The 5,764-nt window shown below is 34.3% G+C and overlaps 1 pseudogene; it reads left to right on the top strand.

Annotated features, from left to right (window-relative positions):
* The first annotated feature begins 1,365 nt into the window (after positions 1–1,365).
* LOC113930306 lies at positions 1,366–1,867 on the top strand (annotated as a pseudogene).
* Positions 1,868–5,764: the final 3,897 nt, after the last annotated feature.

Raw genomic sequence — 5,764 nt, 5'->3', positions numbered from 1 at the left:
TTTCTAATTTGCATATCCAAATAGGTGAAAAATGAAATCTCTTTATTATTTATATTTGGATTTAGTTAACTGTTAATGAGGTTGGGGAGGTTTTTTTGGGGGGGAGGGGAGGGCTATTTGGTTTTTACATAACCATTGGTCATTTTAATTTTGTTTGTGGAAATGTCACTTCCACTCAAATTTCATTGGCCCAAGTCAGTTTATGGCAATGCCTAAATCCAAGGACGTTGAGAACAATCCAACAACACACCTAGAGTGAGAATCAGAAATATTAGGCAAACAACGATATTGACTACTATAGATAGATTTCCAGAAGTGGAATTGCTTGGTCAATGACAGGCATATTTGAAATTTCCATAAATATAACTTTCAGTGTTCAAAAGGGATATAGCAATCAAATTAAATAAAAATGTACAAAAGTACCTATTTCCATACATCCTTTCCAGCTCTGGATGTTGTCACATCTTTTGTAAATACTTTTAATGAAATACAACATAAATAAAGTATCAATGTACAGCTTGATATTTTTGCTTACAAAATGAACACACTCATGGAACCAACACCCAGATGAAGATATAAAACATCACCTGCACTCCTCCATGTCTCTCTCAGTCATTAGCTCCACAATGTAAACCACTATTTTGACTTCTATAACCATAAATGAGTTTTGCTTATTTTTGAACTTTATATAAATGGAATCATACATGCATATTATTTTGCATCTAACTTCCTTTGTTCAATATTATATTTGAAATGTATTCATGTTTTTTGTGATAGTACTTCATTCCTTTCTACTGCTGCTACAATTTTTTTGGATGAATATATAACATCATTAGTTTGTTGTTAATAGCATTTGGGTTATTTACTATTTTGGACTATTACAAATAACGTTGCTTTGAACATTCTCATACTTTTATTTTGGTTCACATATATAGGCATTTCTGTTGTGCTTATATACCTGACTAGAATTACTGGGTAATATGGTAAGCTCTGATATGTATAACCCCTCAGTTTTCCAAAGCAATTTTATCAATTTATATTCCTACCAGCAATGTATTAGTTCCCACATCCTTGCTGACATGTCTATTTTTTTTTTTAATTTTAGCATTCCTCAATGGATGTAGAGTATTATCTGATTGTGATTTTAATTTGCATTTACTTGATAGCTAACAAAATTGAGTGCCTATTTATTGTCTTATTGGCCATTTGGATATTGTATTTTTGACGCAGCTGTTCAAGATTTGTCACTAAAAATAATTAGGTTGCCTCCTTCTTCTGTCACTCCTGGTGCTGCTTGTGTGCTCACTGGGTGTGGACCTGGTACCTCTTTTGTGAAGCAGCAGCTAAGGAGATTCTGGTACTCACATGGCTGATGAAAAGACCAAGGAAGGAGTCAAGACTGAGAACAATGACCATATTAATTGGAAGGTAGAGGGACAGGATGGTTCTGTGGTAACAGTTTAAGATTAAGAGGCATACACCACTGGGGCACCTGGGTGGCTCAGGCGTTCAGCGTCTACCTTCAGCTCAGGTCATGATCCCAGGGTCCTGGGATCGAGCCCCACATCGGGCTCCCTGCTCAGCAGGAAGCCTGCTTCTCCCTCTCCCACTCACCCTGCTTGTGTTACCTCTCTCACTGTGTATCTCTCTGTCAAATAAATAAATAAAATCTTAAAAAAAAAAGAGGCATACACCACTTAGTAAACTAATGAAAACCTGCTGTGAATGATAGGGTTTATCAATGAGGCAGATCAGATTCCTATTTGATGGACAGCCAATCAATGAAACAGACATACCCACACAGTTGGAAATGGAGGCTGAAGATACAACTGGTGTGTTCCAGCAGCAGACAGGAGGTGTCTACTAAAAAGGGAACCTGCTACTTTACTCCAGAACTGTTCCTCGAAACCAAGAAGACATTCTCAATTAGAAAACCACAATTTGGGGGGCACCTGGGTGGCTCATTCAATTAAGCATCTGACCCTTGATTTTGGCTCAGGTCATTATCTCAGGGTGGTGAGATAGATTCCTGTAATCCAGCTCCACGCTGGATGCGGAGCCTGCTTAAGATTCTCTCTCTCCTCCTCCCTGTGCCACTCCCCCTCCCCATCTCCTTCTCTCTCCCTCTCTAAAAAAAGAAAACCGCAATTTGGTTCCACTGCACCCTGCCATAGTACTATAGTATAGTTTTCTCCATTCTTTCATGTTCCCCTCCCCTATTGCTTTATTGTACATAAAGTAACTGTGTATATGCACAAGCATATTGCATTTTTTTTAACTAAGTGGCCAGTGGTATGTTTTGATCGACATCAAATGGAGATGGGATGGGGAAAAATACTGGTTCTGTGAAAATGCCCTTTCTCCATTAGTAGCATGCTCATTCAGCTTTTATCTTTATTTCCAGTAAGCTGTTTTGTTCTCGCTGTTTAACAAAAAAAGAACATAAAAATCCATGCATACCTTGTTCAATTGGAGAATTTTAAAGTTTTTCATTTACCATTGTAAAACCAAGGACAATTTTATAACTTTTTGTATGTAGCTCTTACATATAGGGCAATCTGTCCTTAAGTAGGGATAAAAAAAATGAATCCTAGGTAGTTTTCCTTGAAGGGAAGGCATCTTGTTTAAATAACTTCTTGTTTAAAATGATAAAAAATAATAATTGGGTTACCTTTATCCTTATTGATTTGTAGTTCTGTATAATTCTGAATATAAGTCCTTTCTCAGATATAAGTATTGAAAATAGTTTCTCCCATTCTGTGACCTGCCTTTCACTCTCTGAATAATGTCTTAATTTTAATAAAGTAGAATTTATTTTTTTGTTTCGGGTAAATGCTTTTTGTGTCCTTTTTAAGGAATGCTTGACTATATTAAGGTCACTAAGACATTACCTTATATTATCTTCAATAACTTTTATTTGTTTCACCTCTCACTTTTAATCTATGGTCCATTTGGAATTAAATTTTGTATATAGTTTGAAATAGATAAAAAGGATCATTTGGATTTATTTGGTAACCCAGTTGGTCCAGAGCCACTTACCAAAAGGACCATTTTCTCCCCTACTGCCTTGTGATGGATTTTTTTATCATAAATTAAATGACAGTATACATGTAGATCTCTTTTCAGACTCTATTATACCATTGTTCAAATTTTCTATATTTGAAACAATAGTACACTGGTTAAATTATTATAGCTTTGTAAAATAATTTGATTTCTGTAAATTTTCAAACTTTGTTTTTTCTACAAGATTTTTAATACTGTTATTGCCATTTGTAATTCTATGTAAAATTTAGAATTCATTTGTCAATTTTCATTTTAAAAAGTTTACTGGCATTATTATTTTGAATCAGAGATCAAGTTAGGGAAAATTAGCATCTTTAAAATATAGAGTCTTCCATTTGCATCAACATGGATATAACTGGAGGGGATTATGCTAAGTGAAAGTCAAGCAGAGAAAGACAATTATCATATGCTTTCACTCATATGTGGAACATAAGCGCAGAGGACCATAGGGGAAGGGAGGGAAAACTGAATGGGAAGAAATCAGAGATGGAGACAAACCATGAATAACTCTGGACTCCAGGAAACAAACTGAGGGTTACAGAAGTTGGGGGATGGGGTAGCCGAGTGATGGGTATTAAGGAGGGCACATGTTGTGATGAGTACTGGGTGTTATACACAACTAATGAATTGTTGAACACTACATCAAAAACTAATGATGTACTATATGTTGGCTAGTTGAACATAATAATAATAGTAAAAAATATACAATTCTCTTTTTATTTAGGTCTTAGTTAATTTCTCTCAATGTTTTTGTAGTTTTCTTTGTAAAGGTATTGTACATCTTTTGTTAATTTTAATCCTAAATATTTGATAATTTTTGAAACTAATACCACTGGTATTTTTCATTTTATTTTCTGCTTGTCACTAACATAGAAATATAAATCATTTTTGTATACTGTGATGGTTAATTTTTTCTGTCAAGTTGACTGGATCACAGGGTGCTTAGATATTTGGCTGAACATTATTTCTCAGTGTGTCGGTGTGTCTGTGAGGGTGTTTCTGGATGAAATTAGCATTTAACTAGGTGGACCCATGAAGTAATTTGCCCTCCCTGGTGTGGGTTGGCATCATCCAGTCTGTTGAGGGCCTGGATACAACAAAAAGGCAGAGGAAGAATCTAGCCCTTCCTGCCTGATTGCTTGAGCTGGGATATCAATCTTCTGCTGGCCTGGATCTTCATTGTCAGGCCTTCAGACTGACTGAATTACACCACTGGCTTTCCTGGATCTCCAGCCTGCAGATGGCAGACTGTGGAACTTCACAACCTCCCTAATTGTGTAAAGCAATTCCTTATAATAAATCCCTTCCTATATATATCCTATTAGTTCTGTTTCTCTAGAGAACACTAACCAATACATACAGTGATCTTATATCAGGCAAACTTGCTAAATTTATTGATTGATTCTAATAAGTTTTTTGTAAATACTTTTAGAATTTCCAAATTTACAACCATGTCATCTATAAATAATGAAACACTTATTTCTTCCTTTCCAATCTTTGTAAGTTCCATTTCTCTTTCTTAATTTATTTTCTTAAAATATCCAGTTCAAGTTTGATTAGAAATGGTAATACAGACAACCAGGTCTCATTTCTGATCTTAGAGGGAAAGCTTTCAATAGTTTACTATTAATATGCCTTGTGTTGGGTATGTTTTAATACCCTATATCAGATTAAGAAATTTTCCTTCAATTTCTAGTTTTCCAAGATTTTTTGACATGAATAAGTGTTGAATTTTATCAGACCTTTTTTCTGCCTCTGCTGTGATGATCATATATTCTTTTCTGTTAATGTGATGAATTACATTATTGCTTTTTATTTATTTTTATTATGTTCAATTAGCCACCATATAGTACATCATTAGTCTTCGATGTAGTGTTCAACAATTCATTAGTTGCGTATAACACCCAGTGCTCATCACCACGCTGCCTTTTAAGTGATAGACCATTCTTTCATCCTTGGAATAAATCCAACTTGGTTATGATGTACTATCCTCATAACCCCTGGATTTATATTGCTAATATTTTATGTAGGAGTTTTGCATCTACAGTCACAAGAGATTTGGTAGATGATATGCCTTTCTTATAATGTCCTTGATAGGTTTTAGCATCAAGATTATAATGGCCTCATAAAACACATAAGGAAGTGTGTCATTCACTCCTTTTTTCAATTTCTGGAGGAGTTCAAGTAACATTCATGTTATTTATTCCCTGAAATATTAGTGAGAATCCACTGTGAATCCATCCATTCTTTGTAGGAATATATTTAATTGTGGAACCAATTTGTTTAATACGTATAAGACTATTTGGATTTTATATATCTTCTTGAAACCAGTTTTGGTAAGTTGTGGTTTTTACATAATTTGTGCATTTTATGCAAATTATCAAATTTATTATTCATAATATCTTCTCATCTTTCAATATCTATAGATTCTGTACTGATGTCCCTTTATCATGACTGATACTTGTAATTTATATTTTCTCTGTTTTTCTTGTAATATTGCTACAGACTTATCAATTTAATTGGTCTTTTCAAAGAACCAACTTTTGGCTTTGTTAATCCTCTCCATTGTCTGTTTTCTATTTTTTTGATTTCTGCTCTTATCATCTTCCTCCTCCTTTCTTGGAGTTTAATTTGCTATCTTTTAATCTTATTAAGGTGGATGGTTACATCATTGATTTTTAGCCTTTCATCCTTTCTAATA

The sequence above is a fragment of the Zalophus californianus genome, chromosome X, assembly GCF_009762305.2.
Source record: "Zalophus californianus isolate mZalCal1 chromosome X, mZalCal1.pri.v2, whole genome shotgun sequence".
Lineage (NCBI taxonomy): Eukaryota > Metazoa > Chordata > Mammalia > Carnivora > Otariidae > Zalophus > Zalophus californianus.
The sequence above is the reverse complement of the archived record's forward strand: the minus strand, read 5'-3'. Positions and strand labels throughout refer to the sequence as shown.